We start from the raw sequence: 17837 nt of genomic DNA on the forward strand, positions 1-17837 counted from the left end.
GCTTTAAAAGGGTAATTTGTTGCCCCATATGTAAAACATGCCCCCTCCCCCTTTAAAACATGAGTTTGCCCCCCATATGAAACAACCCTTTTCCACCCCCGGGCAAACATCAAAATGGTGCCCCAAGGGCGAGCATCAATTTGGCACTCCCCCCCCCCCCGGCCCCAATGAAAGATCAATTTCCCCCCCCCCCCGGTCAACTTCAAATTGGCGCCCCCGCTGTTAATTTATTACCTCCCCCTTTCTTTTTCACTATTCCCCTCTTGTCTCTCGCTCTCTACCTGAAAAGTTCAAGTTTAAGTTTTTTTATCGACCCCCCCCCCCTTCTCTCTTTTTCATCTTTTTCATTAATCCTCTTGAGTAACAAGTACCTTTCTCATTCGAGGCAAAGTGAAAGGAAAATTTCTATCGCAGCTACCATACAAAATAGAGAGAAATTTGCTTGATAATTTCAGCTCACAATACTCTATGCCATTAGGTACATCTTGTGTGTAGGACGGAAACATGCAGGTAATGATTTCAATCCAAAATTCGTTATTTTTAACAAAATTAGAATCAATCGAAAATTGAAATTTTTCAGAAAGCGGCGAAATACGATGCTGGGCACAATTTGACCTTGAAATGGGATTGAGAGATTTTTTATAACATTTGCGAAGTATTGGTAGTGGTGAAATTGGCCGGAAGTCGGCCGTTGCGAAACTGCATTAGCGCCCAAATTCGCACCTGCGGACTTCAAATTCGAACTTAGCCTGTATTTTGGTGTTATTTACCTACATATCTAAATTTTTTTAATCTGTTGAACATTTCATAACTTATCATGCGAAAACCAACTCGCATATTTAATGAGCTGTGACCTCTGACCTGGGGACTCCGAATTCAAACTTAGCCTGTATTTTGGTGTCATCTACCTACACACCAAAATTTTTTAAAATCCATTAATAGTTTTCGAGTTATTGCGCGGAAACCAAGTGGGGGGACGGACGGACAGGGGCAATGCTTAATGCCCCCTCCGGACTTTGTCTGCGGGGGCATGAAAATTCAATTACCCTTTATAAAATAATAATCCAATGCCGCGAAGGGCTAAAGTTTTGGATGCCCCAATCCCCAGACAGTTGGTGTCAAGTACTTTTGTGTAGATGGTGTTCAGTGTAAAGACGGTGTCAAATCCAATGTCTCTTTTGTATCATACCTCACATGAATATCAACTACTGTTCATACCAGACATTGCATGTAGATGAAGATTTCAAGATTGGTGTCATGCCATTGTCTCCAGTAGCTTAGCATTAGCATCTCTCATTAATGCTTGGAGGATGGTTAACGCCAGAAAGGAATGTATCCATGGTGTACACTGGTGACAACGAGACTGAAAGTGTATTAAAGTGAAAGAACAAAATATTATTCTAACATCATTGCTTTTCAATAACATTCATTATACCGGAACAAGTGTACATTAGAAGGAAATAAATTTAAATTTTCCTTTAGCACAAATGTACTGCAGGTAGACTACAACAAAAACACTTTTCCAGTGAACTTAAAGGGGAAGTTAACCCTGACAAAAAGTTTATTGTAAAAATAGCAACAAAAACATACTGAAAAATCATGTCAAGGGTTTGAGTAAAATCCATCAAAGAATAAAAAAGTTATTAGAATTGGAACTATTTGATTTGTGACATCATATGCGAGCAGCTTTACTACATAAAATCAATGAAATGTAATTTTCTCAGAAAATTGAAAATGGTTTTTACTCTACCTTCAGTATATCAATAGACAAATCATTTCATAGCTGTTTCTAAAGAGAAAACAAAAATAAGTCATCACGAACCATTACAATTGAAATTTATGCATTTTATTTTACATAACATATGGGGCAGCTGCTTGTTCATGATGTCACAAATTCAAAACTTTAAATTCTAATAAATTTCTTAATGTTTAATGGATTTTCCTCAAACCTTCACCAATATTTTAAAATATTTTTTCTGCTATTTTTACAACAATCTTTTCTTCAGGGTGAACTTCCCCTTTAATTTGGTGGATCTGCACCAGTAATAATATGTAACATTAATCTAATGCTTCATACAATGTCTCTATAAAGCGCTGCATACTAATACCCCGGCTTAGCATGGCAAAGAATTTAAGGAATCTCTTCCTACCGGATACCCATTTACTACACCTTAGCGGAGATTAATACCAAAATATATCTTCAAAAACATCTCACAAACCCACTTGATAACTGTGATATCTAGATGTCAAATTAGCATATTTGAATAATGCAATATAAGTCATCATGTTTGCTTACACAGATAGAAATTTCCAATTTCAAAACCAATTTCCTCAAAGTGTTTCCTTCTGATGTGAGCCAACTTGATGTAGATGTACGCTGAGTCACAAATGAAATCACATTGCCTAATCTGTCAACACATTTAGTAGGAAGTTTGTGCCAATGCCATTAATGAATCTGATTGCATCGTTATTGAAATACATAGCAACAGATTTGTGACCATCGGAAAAACGGTGCCTCTATCTCACTTCTGCTACGAAGGCAAGACAATAATCCTTAACACTGCACAACTTACCACTGGAACTCGTGGCATGATTCTGGGCATTTTCTTGACCTTTGACCTCAGTTTATCGAGTTCATACTCCAGTATGACACCAAATTCTTCCTAATCTAGCTCCATTTTCTGTGCTTCCAGTAGGGCAACTTCTTCTAGACGTACCCTTGATTTGTGGGCTTAGCTCTCATGAATGGCACTCTGTGCTTGCTGCAGAGAAAAACATAACAATATCAATAATCTAGAATGATCAAATTCCCAAATTAGAAGGTTGTACACCACAATATTATGAATACAAGAACATTATAGGAATAAAATAGTTCAGATGATAATATTATTATTATTATTATTATTATTTATTTCGGCATTGAAAAGTATAGAAATTGGTACAGTGAAGTACAACACATAATAAACATAACAGGGTATAGATTGAGCACCCACTGGACTGCCAGGGTCAAATAAAGTTAACTGAATTACTGTAGTCAATGAAGACCATTTGACCCTATCCAGTGGGTGCTTACATAAAACAGAAGCGGATAAAAGAGTGAGTATGAACAGAAGGTTTAAGATCAATTATAATAGAATAACATAGGTCTACTTGATATCACTTCATCTTAACTTAAAATATTAATATCAATGAATTTAAATTTAAAAATAAAATAGTCGCTACGAAGATATAAAAACAACAAGGATAACTGCCACAAACACAATCCTAAATAATAAACTCCTGCAAAAATAAACATGGTCATTCATCACCGGCTAAGCACAAAATTGTTTCTTAGTTCATTCGTCCATGAGATAAGTGAGTTAACAACCACCCCAGAGCGCAAACTTACCGGCAATTCATCCCAGTAACGGGGAAAAGAATTAATAGCTGATAGATGAAGTCGATTTGTTCGCGCTCGGAGGTGGTTGAACTTCACGTCCTCCAAATGCCGACTGTTAATGATAATGCATCACAACGTACAATACCATACAAAGCCTTGACAACATAAAATAGTAGTGAAAATTTCCTCCTTGATTCCAATGTTTGCCAGTTGAGTTTTAATAATCTGTCATAATAGGACATTTCTTGTCTTTTTTGTTTGAGTATTATGCGGGTGGCTCGTCTCTGAACATTTTCGACCTTTTGGGATAGATATTTCGTATGCAAGTGCCAAGCTGGTTGACCGTACTCAAGAATCGGAAGAACAATTGTTTTGAACAAGGAGAATATGGAAGATGCGGTCAAGGACTTAGAGACTGACAATACAAAACCGAGCATACGATTTGCTTTCTTAACAATGTGTTCAATGTGAGTATTCCATTGTAACTTATTATTAAGCATTATTCCTAGATACTTGTATTGCTGAACTGATTCTAGAACAATATTGTCATAAGTATAATAAGGTACTCCAGGGTTCTTTGCCCATGTTATCCGTAGAACTTTAGATTTGGATGAATTAATACGCATTCTATTGTTCGTACACCATGAATGAATATTATCAATATCATTTTGCAACTGACAACTATCAGAGGGTGTAAATATTGGTCTGTATAATAACGTATCGTCAGCAAAAAGTGCACATGGTGATATGGTTTGGGAAAGAAGGTCATTTATAAACAAATTAAAGAGACACGGCCCTAAAACACTGCCTTGCGGTACACCAGAAGTTATGGGCAACCAGCAAGAGGTTGAACCCCTGTAAATTACTCTTTGTTCCCTACCATGAAGGAAGGAAAAAATCCAATTCCAGACACTTCCAGTAATGAAGAATTGTGAAGAGAGCTTTTTCATCAACACGTCATGTGGCATTATATCGAAAGCTTTTGCAAAGTCGAAAAAGATAACGTCAAGTTTTGGTGTGGGAGAGGTATCAAGAAAATTCAACCATTTGTTTGTAATATTCATTAACTGAGTCACACAAGAGCGGCCTTTCACAAAACCATGTTGGTTAGGGTTAAGTAGACAATGGTCACTGATATGTGTTTGAATACGGTTTGTTACGATACGTTCCAATACTTTGCATACAACCGAAGTTAGGGCAATAGGTCTGTAGTTTTGTACCAGAGCCTTATCCCCGGATTTGAACACAGGGGATATATTGGCACGTTTCCAAGACATAGGCAACCTACCATGGGAGAGTGAGAGGCGAAATATCTTACATAATACAGGTGTAATGGTAGTAGAACCCAATTTCAACATCATTGGAGTGATTTTGTCTGGACCTGGAGATTTTTCCTTCTTCAAACCTTTTACCACATTAAGCACATCTATTTCTTTGATTTCAATAGTACGTAAGTATGTAGCAAGTGGATTTTCCTCTAATTGGGGGGTTTCTATTGGTGCATCAGAATAGGGTGTGAAAACAGAATTGAAATATCGACCAAACAACTCCGCGATCTTATCAGACTCATACAATATTATGTTATTGTCATTGATTGTTAGAGGATCTTGACTCTTTTTCTGGGCCCTGACGAATGAGAAAAATCTCTTCCTATTATCGGATTCATCAGAAAATAAGCGGTTTATATAGGAATGGTATAATCTACTGGTAATAATTTTAATGCGATTCCGTAATTGTCTATACAGTTCCCAATGAGTGTCTAAGCCTGATTTCTTTGCTTTTTTGAAAGCTTTACTTTTTTCAGAGGCCAACTTACGGACTTCATCCGTGATCCATGGGCTACGTTGTTTGGCACGACCCACTTTCCTTGGAATGCAATATGCAGAAAGTGTTTAAGATTTTAATGTTGACACTGCCATCATTGCCACCGCTGTTGGAAAAGCTGCCCCTATAAGTCTTGTTACGGTATGCAGGCAATACAAGGCGATGGGCAAACTATCATTTTTAAGGCCAGCTAGATGGATGTGATAGTTCATCTATTCAGTTATAAATCAATGATTTTTTTTATTCCAAATCTGAAATCTTAATCTTGGTTAAGATTTAGATGTTGATACCATCATACCAAAATATTGTCAAAATTCATTTAACCTAAATCACATTTGACCTTGATCATGTGACCTTAAACTCATGTCATATAATCAATGGGTCTTTTTATACTCTCTAAGCAATGAATACCTCAAAACTTTACAACTTACACTGGATATGGTAGCATATTTCTAGGCATCTTGACCTGGGTTTGTTGAGGTCATCCTTCAGCAGATAATGAATTCTTCCCACTCTAGCTCCATGTTGCGTGCTTCCTGTTGAGTGACTTCTGCCAGATGAACCTTGGATTCCAGGGCCTTGCTCTTGTGAATAGCACTCTGTGCTTGCTGCAGAGAGAAACATAAATATATTAATAATCTAGAACGGTAAAATTCCTGAATTAGAAGGTTGTGCACCACAATTTTATGAATACAAGAACATTATTGGAATGAAATAGTTCAGACGATATGCAACAAGTGGTTAATATTTTAATGTTGACACTGATGCCATCGCTGATGGTATAGCAGCAGCTACATGTATAGTCTCGCTATGGTATGCAGGTGATACAAAAATCATGATTGGTGAAAAAAAGGTCAGCTGGATGTAACTTTCTCTCAAAAGAGAAGCTTAGAAACGATTGCTTGCACACCCAGGATGTGATAGTTTGTGTACAATCTGAAAATCAATAATTACTTCCTTTTTTATTCTAAATCTGAAACCATTTACTCCATATGCCAAAAATCCATGACATAAAGTCGTACGTTTGGACGGAGAGCTCTCTGTAGTCGCACAAATCGATGTTTCATGCTTTAAAATCAACAAAAAGATCCTGTGGATGCTCCACAAACTTGCTGTCAGAAGCTATCCTAAAGTAACAGCAATCACATGGATGTTTGATGCATATTTTCCTTATTAACGATCCTGCAACGTAGGATAGAATGGAGTGACCAATGTCAGCAATTGCAAATGGGGCAACAAATGCTTGCCTAACCTGAAACCCAGCATTATTTTGACAGTGCTGTGAAACAAAACAAATCATCTACATCTCATAAAAATGTGTGCAGGTCAGGCAAGCAATTCTCACCACCTACAGGAATCATAAGCATGTCAATCATTACACATTTCATGGCTGCTTAGAAATGAGAGGGTGACGGGTTATCCCTATCCCCTCCTTTGGCTCGAAACTGTGAAAATAAAATCTGAACAGTCTTGATTCAATCTGTTCAAAATAGATGTCTGAATCCCGCCTCTTCTTTCAAAATCTGCCAAGGATAAATAACAGATTTTAGGGTTGCGATCCATCCATCCATCCCAAAAACCACACTTTTCTTCGATTTCTGATATTTTAGGCTACTTAGCCAGGCAATTATTTCCTCCCACAACTTTAAGTGGCATGAACCTTCTTTAACTGGTCTTCTACAATCTCTACCTGCCCTCGATGATCTAGAATTCAAAGAGTCAAATAACATCAAGTTTTTCACAAAATTCCGCTGTGTACACAGCTTCTGAAGGCATACTACCTAATGAGCAATGAGTTAGAATGCCTGCAGCAACAGTCCTGCTGAGTACCTGCACTGCAAAAGAGGCTCTCAGTTTACTGAATGATGAAATCTCAAAGTGATGCTATGTCAACTTTGGAGCATATCTAATATTAAGGGTTTGGTCTTTATCAAAAAAAGTCTTGATATGTGACCACTTTGCCTTCTTCTCACCTTCAACACAATGTCATATTTCACAAGGTTGTTACGCATGATTTTCGTTAGGTGTGGCACATCAACACATAAACATAATATTTCATGACTGTCATAGTTGAAAGACGTGTTCTCTTTTGTCACACCTAAATCTTTTAACAGGGACCTGTTATTGGGTCCTTGATCACAAACAAAGACAAATGGGATGTAACCCAACTGTTATGATCCTCTCCAGTAGACCTGCTCTGATGCCATTGGCTGAAAAGACGTATCCCAAAGGCTGTTTCCATGGGGATGCCACACCACGTATCATGACAACCAGAGCATGATTAGCAACATGGGGGGTCCCCCCCCCCCCATTTTTTTAAAGTTTTCCAGTCCAGAAACAATATCATTTTTCTCATCAAAGCATAGATGTTCTTTACACTCATCTCATCTACAGCAACAGAACATTACCAGTCTCTTTTTGACAATGTGTGAACCTTTTTTTTCAACGCTTCCAAATAGGCAGCAGAGAAACCAGGCTGGACCTGTATGTCACAAAGCATTCTTTTAATACAGGTCACAGATGGAAGTGCAATTACCTTTCGCATTCATTTATACTCTTTGGCACTTGCATGGTACAAAGACACAGCAAAAGACTTGTCTTTCAAAGCCACCTCATTCCTTTCCTTTATTCTTTTTCAACTCTTAGTTTCGATCGGATAATTGTAAGAGTAGGTTCTTCTAGGTACTCTGATGCTATCAAAATCACATCTTTTATATTTACTGATTTCTTGTTTTATTTTTGGAACAGACAGAGACCTGTGACCATTGGAAAAGTGGCACCTATGTCTCGCTTACGCTATGCAAGAAAGACAATAATCATAAACATTGCACAACTTACTGTACTTCTGGATATAGTGGCATATTTCTAGGTATCTTCCAGACATTTGACCCGAGTTTGTTGAGTTCATCCTTCAGCAGATAATGAATTCTTCCCACTCTAGCTCCATGTTGCATGCTTCCTGTTGGGCAACTTCGTCCAGATGAACCTTGGATTTCAGGGTCTTGATGTTGTTGTAAAGAAATACATAAAAAAGTTAAATGTTGATAATCCAGAATGGTCAAATCCCTGAATTAAACGGCTGTGTAGCACAATATTATGAATACAAGAAAAAAAAACCATTGGAATGAAATAGTTCAGATGATATTATGCAACAAGTGTTTTAACAACAACAAGGATTTTAATATTGACACTGCCTCCACTGTGCCTATAGTCTTGTTATAGTATGCATGGTGAAGGAGATGGGCAAGCTACCATTTAGGTGAGCTGGGGCCTGTAACATAAAACTTAGCAATGATCGTAGAACATTTTTCTACAATTGATTACATTGACTACAATGTACAATCAATCGTAAAAATCAAGCGTACAATTAATCGCTAACCTTTGTGTTACGGGACCCTGGATGTAGCTATCTAACAAAAGAGAAGCTTCAGAAAAATTGCTTGTACATCCTGCTTGCTGAGGATGCTGCAATTTATCCATTCATACGAAAATCAATGATTGTTTCCTTTTTTTTATTCCAAATCTGAAACTATTTACTACATATGAACATCCAAGTATAATGAAATCTTAACCTTGGTTAAGCTTTTGATGTAGATACAAAAACAATATCAAGAATTCATTGACCCTAAATGACAATTGACCTTGATCATGTGACCTGAAACTCATGCCAAAATGATCAATACGTCTTTATACATGCACTTTCAAACCTATGAACAATTCACATCTTCAAAACTTACCACTAGATCTGACGGCATTTTTTCTGGGCTGCACAGGCATCTTCTTGCCGTTCGACCTGAGTTCATCCGCATTCCTGCAGCACAACACCAAATTATTCCTACTCTAGATCCATTCTCTGTGCTTCCTGTTTGGTGACTTCTGCCAGATGAAGCTTCCATTTCAGGGCCATGGCTCTCGTGGAAAGTACTCTGTGCTTTCTGCAGAGAGAAATACAAATTTAAGATATGAATTCAGTTCTCAATAATGTATTTGAAAAGTGTAAGAAAGTGTCTCCAAGTGATTGTGAAATATGCCTCAGATCTGGTGTTTGTTGTGAAGCATGAATTATCAAAATGATAACAAACTGACTACAGTTCCAGGATCACATCCATTACACACAGAAGAGCATGTATGGGACTACATTCAAAATGTCAGCCCAACGGTTTTGGTTGTGATTTGCTACATTTATAATGAGGGAGAGTTTGAAAAGCAATCCTTTGCAATGGATTATTTTCATGATATTCTTCCAAAATAATCACGAAATACCTTGCAATAATTTCCCCCAAAATTTCATCATCTTTAAGGTACAATTGGAGGGAGAAGACAAGGTCAAAACATCAATACAAGGCATCATCAGAGACGAAACTGGTTCAATCGCTCAATATTCTCGTTTCCTTTTTCATTTAAGATCGATCAGAGTCATAGAGTAAATTTTCCTCTACACAATATGTCTCTATTTTTCAACTAAGTTTAGAACATCAGCTTTGTGGTAACACAAGTAAATGTTGATAGTAGGACTCGATAATCGAGAATGGTTAATGGTACATACATGTATAACCCAGTCCTTTTAGGGGTAATATTCAGAATGTTTGTACATGTAAGACAAGTTTGTATTTTCAAAGCATTGATTATATTGTGCTGGATATTTTTTTCTGCTTGGTTATTTTGATGCATTTATTTTATGTTTAAAGTGTGTTCTCACCAGAGTGCATGGTGGTCTTTTTTTTTTGAAGCAGTATAAATGTAATTTGATTTCTATTGTTATGGTGTAGAAATAATATTGTATACTTCAGTTCAACATTATGAGATTCAATTTTCCCTCTTAATTTATATATAGATGGTCAGTAATTCATGCTTATGCGCTACACGTTAAAAGGAAAGTCCTCTCCAGAACAAAGGTACTTCATCTTTTAGCAATGTGTAAACAATGATTTTAACAGGAAGATCTCTTCTTTTATGTCAGAAAATAATGACCTGCTGTTTACACACATGGATATAACCCAAAAATATCATTTTATGAGAATTCAATTCTAGATTTATTTATTTTTACACCATCAATAATCCAATATAACTGTACAATAAATGGGGATCAGACAATGTTTTGATATTTAATGTGAATTTATTTGTAAATTCTGTGTAATTGTAATAAGACAAAATCTGCTGCCCATGACAAGTATTCACTACCCTGATAAGCAGCAAACTACATGTATATTGTTTCACTTTCATGTTGTTCTGGAGAGGACATACTCATGATTGCATTTTATATTTGGTCACTTGAATATCTATAGCTAACTTCTGATCTGATTAATTTATTCAGTTGTTGGATGGCTAATTAGCATTAAAGTTCTAATTACGTAGGTTCTACAAATATATGTACATAACACCCAGTCAATCAAGAAGAAAACTAACTTTTCTTCCTTTTTCATTCCTAAAACCTCAAGCACAATATGGTCTACAAGTTGTTCAACAACCATCGACCAATCTGAGACAAACAAGACCAAGAGTCTACACTGTACACATACACACACCTACTCACTGAGTGTATGAACTCACATGTCCATTTCATGTCATTATTGGATGTATACCCGGTATATATGTATGCTGCATTGCAACAGTTACAGTGAAATTTACATCGAACATGTGTGGCCACGTGGGTTGCATGTGGATGGTTGGGGAGGTGAAAGGCATTGGGTACAATATAAAAGTAAATGAACCTTTAATATGAACTGACATATTTTGAAACAGTGTGCTGATATAGACCTAACACCATGGCAGAGATAAGATTGTTTAAAGTAAAATTCAAATGGACTTGGAGACTGAGATCACAAGAAAATACAAATGAAAAAGCAGAAAGAAATGACTGTGAAGAAGCTGACAGTGGAAATAGCAGAAATGCAAGGTACGTCAGAAAAATGAAGGTAACGCAACCTACTCAATTTAAGCAACACCTGGAAAAAGATGCTGCCCGAAAGAGAAAGGCATATATAAGTATTCAGGATAAGACTGAGAAACACAAGAAGGAACAAAGGCAGAAATGGTCAAGCTATAAGCAAGTACAACGCGACAAGGGTGAAAAGAGGAGTCAAAGAAACAATGTAAAAAAGCGTTTCAAAGATTTGTCACCAGAAGAGAAGAAGGAATATTTCAAGCTGAAGATGAAGGCATCGAGAGCGAGGATGACGAAACAAAATAAAAAATCAATGCAGCAAAAAGACAGGAGGAAAAAAGCAGCAACATGTGCAGAGGAAAAGGTCAAGAATATGGCAAAACAACCCGATAAAGAAGCCAGCAATACAACAACAAAGAACTAGAACTAAGGTGAAAGAATCACAGGTTAATATATATCACAAAACAAGAGAAAATCCGGGTAAAAAACAAAGACGGAAGGGGCACAGACAATACCACATGTACAACAATGTGTCATAGAGTGGTCAAGAGTACAGCACAACAACCTGACAAGCCAGTGATACAACAATTACAGCCAAAAGCCAAACCAAGTCAGAAGCAAAGCAAAATAGCAATCTGAAGAAGGAAGCAGCAAGGCAACCTTCTAATTTCTATAGAAAATGGCCAGCAGCAATGACAGAGAGTCCAAGCTCATATGTGAAGCTGGTGATATCCCTTAACTCCGGTTCACCTGTAACTCCAATAAAGAAGCAAAAACAACTGAAAATGCAAGGTATCAACATCATCCCGGAAGCAGAAAGTATAGCAAAATATCATATGTGAAAAAGTGTAAAAAAAGATCGAGTTGATCCAGTAAAGAGTAAAGACAGAAAAGCCTCATACACTGTTCTGCAAGCAATGTACCAAGGATCATGAGCCATCAGATATGAATGCATGCTCAAACCAAGAAAAAAAAACACATTTGTATCGGTCCCACAGCCTTACAATGGCGTGTAGTAGTAGTATGCCTAAAGTACTATAAGAGCAGTGCTTAGGAAAAGTTGAATCATCACATCCTTCGGAGGATCAAGAATTTAGACCAATGTTTCTTTGACTTCCTATATGAGTCTGTAACATGGCGTATCTAATCCCACAAGAGGTTTCGTGGATGATAATACCTAGAGCTGTACCTTTGGAGGTGAGCAAGACTGTCCAACAGAAAGCCAACTTACTCGATCTCATGCTTGGTCAAATAGCCAATTTCTGTTCTGTCATTGCCAGAAATCCTAATGTTCATAATTCAACTTAATTGAATGACTTTTGGGCCATTATCAGGCTCCACTGTGGTTTCCAAGCAAAGGGTGCTCATTTTCTGGATTTTTGTGAGATAAAACACAAACGCACATGTAATGTACAAAGGCACCTTGTTTGTAGCTATATGGATCATACATGCCTACATGCTCATTGATTTTGGGGCGTAACCCATCAATCATGGCAGAAGACATCATAATAGAGACCATAAAAAAATGCCCAATGCTGATGCGTGCTTTTGTCACAGTGTGCCAAATTGACGCCTGTAACCGTGGTTATATACACTGTATGCTATTTTATTCATGAGTCTACTGTTTTGAGTAATGAGTCCACTCTTCAAACAGTGGACTCATGAATAAAATAGCGTAATCCAACCATGGTAAGAGGCGTCAATTTGGCGCACTGTGACAAAAGCGCGCATCATCATTGGATATTTTTCAATATGCGCGGTAAAATAAGCGTAATTTATACAGGAAATCTGCATAAACCATGGACTCAACCATGGGTTTTCAAAACCACCTTTGTGAATTCGGGCCGTAGTGTCGGAGAGAGCCATTTGTGTTGTGTGTGAGAACGTAAAAATGAAGTTGCGTGCCATTTAACAGGCTGGCTGCTTCCAAATCAGAACCCTAGCTTACTTCAGATCAAGGTTTAAAATGAGATGACTTTTAACAGCAAATAAGATCACTTTGAACAACGTTCAAAACCCCAAGCAGAAAGTGTATGTCAGGCAAGGAATTTGCTCAACTTTCCTTGCAAATGTGTAGAAAAGATATTCCCTCATGACTCCATACATGTAGGGGAGATCAGGGTCAGTTGTAGACCAAAAGCTTCAGTCTCTGTATTTTGGTTGTTCCGCTGAACTACGTTGGCTCCACTCACCATACATAGACTGAAGGGGATGGGGCCCCGTACCTACAGCCAACGTATAGTGAACTAGCGTTTTATAGATCGCGATTTAAAACTGTTTTTTAAGCAAAATTGAAAGTTTCATGGTTTCCATTATCAGGGAAATATAAATAACTTAAGTAATTGCATACCTTGGGCCGGAGTTATTGAAAAAAATCCTCTGGATGATTGAGAAATCTGTCATCTAAGACATTTTCACCTGACCTGACGGTTTTTCTTGCAAGTTGCCATCTTGAATGACGTCATTATCGTTATTAACTTAATGTCTCGAATCGATATATCGCGATTATAACTAGTACTAGTACTAGTATAACTAGTATCGTTTATCTTCGGTTTCGTTCGCATATGGAGCAGATCGTATAATATCGAAAGCAATATCGATATCACATTCGTGATTGTTGACGTTCGTTTGTAAATATTTTATAGTTTGGCTGCCATTTTGACCATTTTTATCGTGTTCAACCCAATTAAACATCGGTAAAGTATATTTTTCATGCCTTTTTCATCTATATCGTTTAAAGTATTTAAATGTTGGAATATCAAGTTTTAAAAGTTTGTTGTTTATACATCCTTACTAGATTGTAAATTCGATGTGTAAAATTACATCAAACTTTGGACTGTGAATTGACAAAAGGGAGGGAATGAGAACACATGCGAGCCCACACGTTAATGTTGTAAATCGGATCAAAAATCAGATCGAAAATCGGATCGGCAGTTAAGCTTCAAAAATCGAAATCGAATCGGCGATGTTTAAAAACAAAGGAATACATCATCATTTTGTTCGCGGTCGCGAGCATCTTCCTGACAAAGTCACAAAGACGAATGTTTAGGAATGGAAGTCGTCGACATGCGCGATCGTTTGGAACATGCTTTTAAAGGGTTTTGAGGTTTACCGTAACTGCTTTACAATAAAATGAGTTATTTTTATTAGAAAGATAAACGAATGACGCATCTTCCGAGCAAAGTCGCAAAGGAAAATAATTCTCGTAGATCACAGGTCAATGAACGATCGGCGGGACATCTTTTATAAGTATTTTTGTGTGAAGCTGATCTCAGCTAAGTTCGCTCATTATAATATGTGATTACAGCCACGCCCAATAACCATTCCAAAGTACACCCATTTTGTTATAATAGCTTACTTGGTACATCAGTTCTGGGAAAAGTTAAGTCACGCCTCACTATCAATCTTTTTGTATACCCACCCACTCAACAATATCAGTGAATTACGCAATGCGCGCAAGCATTCACACAATACAAGATAGTTTTGAGGCATAGCCCCGAGAACTTGGAACCGCCCAGACTCAACGGGCTAGCGCAAAGTTCTTTACACTACCTTTTGGCATGTGCACGTGGTGGGTTTGATTGACACTGTTAACAGTGCTATTCTTTGAGTTGGCTCAATGGCTGGATTAATGACAATATATCACCGCAAGTATGGCTTACATGATACATACAACACGCAACACATCCATACACACTGCTCTCAAACTCCCTTGCTATTATTCGTACCTAGGCCGTGTGTGCACTTTTGGGCGGGATTTAAGCAGGGCATTGACTAGCATATACAACACATCCATGCACCCCAGCATTCATATATATTTCTCAAACTCCCTTGCTATTCGTCCATTGTGTGAACTCATGGGCGGGATTATGACAAAAATTAGCGCAAGCACTAGCATACGTAATACATACAATACATTCCTGCACCCATGCAGTCACATACAGCTCTCAAACTCCATTGCTATTGGCCATTGTATTCACTTATGGGCGGGATTTATCAGCATAAGCACTAGCATACATAATGCACACAACACATTCATGCACCCATGCAGTCACATACAGCTCTCAAACTCCATTGCTATTGGCCATTGTATTCACTCATGGGCGGGATTTATCAGCTTAAGCACTAGCATACATAATGCATGTAATATTCATGTACCCATGCAGTCACACACAGCTCCCAAACTCCCTTGCTATTGGTCCATTGTATTCACTTATGGGCGGGATTTATCAGCATAAGCACTAGCATACATAATGCATACAACACATTCATGCACCCATATGCAGTCACATACAGCTCTCAAACTCCATTGCTATTGGCCATTGTGTGCACTCATGGGCGGGATAAATGACAAACACAGTACAAGTACATGTTCCTTGTTTGTATTATACAATACATTCATTCCAAGTTCCACTCCCACCATACCAGTCAGCGCAGCTACCGGTAGGTCATCATAAGTAGGTCAACCTTTTATGAGTCATTTCTGACATTCTATTGTTCGAACTATTCGATTGTTAAAAAGCTCTAAACAGCTAGCACCTCCGCAAGGACAATCTTAAAATATGTTCTGACCGCACTGTAACTAGATCTCCAGGTATGCCGATTTTTTTATCCGATTTTTTCCTTCAAGGGGCATGATCGAAGATCGGCAAGTGATCGCCGATTGTTGTGAAATCGAATGGAATCGGTTGCCGATTGCAAAATCGGTTACAAGCTTACCACACGTACACCCTACCGTCGGTAAATGGGGATTACAGTAAAATGTCAGAAATTGTTGAATAAATCCCCAAAAACGACGGTTATTCCTGTCTAGGTCAGTTGAACATTTTTGACAAAAATGGCTGTAAAATCCAAATAGATTTTACTCGAGAAACAACCAATATGTCAGCTTAAGGACGTTCCACAGTTAAAGTGAAATCCATGTCATTTTCACCAAACTTTGCACATAGATACTTTAGAACCTCAATATTCGAAATATGCAAAAATTAACATAGGTCCATGTGCTTGATTTTTTGCTATAGAACTTCAAAGTTCACCCAAATTGATGTTCTTAAGAATTGCGCATTCAAAAGAATTTGGCATTTTTAGACCGCCCTAGATTACTACAATGAGTTTAAACCTGTATTACTCAGTCAAAATACATGAAAAAGTCATCAAATTTCGCAAGAGAGTTGATAATTGTATCGTTAGAATGGAGAATATATTTATAGTGCTATTTGTTTGCAATTTTAAGTTTAACAGCACTGTCAGTTCTTAAAAATGGAGTAAAAGATAACAAAATCCCAATCTAAAAAATGTGAAATTTCAGTAACAAACTACAAAAGTACAATAAATGCTGCACTTTATTCAAAATCCATGTCATTTTCACCAAAATTTGTAGAGTTGTAGAGGAAGGTATACCTAAGAGGAACAAACATTAAAAAATAGGGGTTCATGTGCTTGTTTTTAAACTATCAGTATTTTTATTAGAGCAAATGTGCTTTTTAAAACACCAAAAATGCGCCGAATGCTTTGTATCTATGTGAAGAAAAAATCAAAACCACTCTACCATTTATTCAAACTCGGGGTAATATTCGTGATTCTTGGCAGCACTGCAGAGTAAAGTATTTTGAAATTGTAGAGAATCTTTTTTTGAATGATCCATGGAATAATTCAATTTTTTAGCTTCATGAAATAACGCATCGGATCTGCAGTTAAAGTGCAGAAGATGAGAAAAATCAGCACATACCCGCAGCTAATTAATCACCTGTTCATCCATTGTGACGTCAGCGCGCAGAGTGTAAACTATGCGCAGATCATAATGCGCACAAACATAACTGTGGAACGTCCTTAAACTTAAGCATATATCTAAGGGCTTCAAATATACCCCATAAAATGTTTAGCTCTATGATGGTTACTGAAAAAAATCTGCCTTGAACAAGACCATCGCAAGCCCATATACCTCGCATGTTGTGTGAGTGGAATCTACCCAGTCCCCACTCACACAAGCATGCGAGGCCGAGGTTAGCTGCCCAGTCCTCAGTCCCTCGTTTTGCACGGTCGACTCCAGCCCGCTTCGCGGGCCGGAGCGGAGCACTCCTGCCTGGGTTAAAACTTAAAAGAAAACTATGAGTGACTCAGTCTCAGTATGAGAATTCTCGTCATTCTACATTATAAATAATTCAATCATACGCGATTAAAGATGACAATGTTAGTTTTTATCAATAAATTAGGTACACTTACTTTCAAATTACCCTCGTAATACAGAAAGAAAACTGCTGTCCAATTCCAGGCCTCGCCTTTTATTCAATTTTAGGCTTTGCAAATTAAATATGGCGCGCTTGGCGCATGCATGTGCAGTATGCAGTGCAATGTCGCCGAAGCGTCCAATTTTAAAATGAAAAAAAAATCTATTACCCGGTAAAACAAAAATCAGAATTTGAGCATGCATGTAGGAACTGTAGTTGATTTTACAACGAAAGAAATAATACAGGTTTTGGTTAGATACAGAAGTTTAATAAAAATCAATGAAGACTAAGACGAAATGGTATAGAAAAGGTACAATTTATAATAATGATAATAATAATAATAATGGTGTAGTATTTTCCAAATTTCATCCTTTTTCATTTCTCAACTTTGCCTTCTATTTATACTCATCATCTTCGAGAGGAAATTACCCTTGGATACCAGTTACTTCCATTCCTTAGCAATAAACATGCCAACAAGTGGTCAATAATGACCCTCACACAGCACACTCACCTGTGACTCGCT

The 17837-nt window shown here is 37.5% G+C and overlaps 1 long non-coding RNA gene across 1 annotated transcript; it reads right to left on the bottom strand.

Moving 5' to 3' along the window:
* Positions 1-331: 331 nt before the first annotated feature.
* On the bottom strand, positions 332-17389 carry LOC135154642 (uncharacterized). Its single transcript, XR_010294015.1, has 6 exons — positions 17310-17389; positions 8941-9138; positions 8042-8204; positions 5635-5811; positions 2574-2762; positions 332-1363 (listed from the first exon to the last, which is right to left on the bottom strand). It is a non-coding gene; the product is annotated as an uncharacterized LOC135154642 (long non-coding RNA).
* Between the last annotated feature and the right edge of the window lie 448 nt (positions 17390-17837).

This window comes from Lytechinus pictus, chromosome 7 (assembly GCF_037042905.1).
Source record: "Lytechinus pictus isolate F3 Inbred chromosome 7, Lp3.0, whole genome shotgun sequence".
Lineage (NCBI taxonomy): Eukaryota > Metazoa > Echinodermata > Echinoidea > Temnopleuroida > Toxopneustidae > Lytechinus > Lytechinus pictus.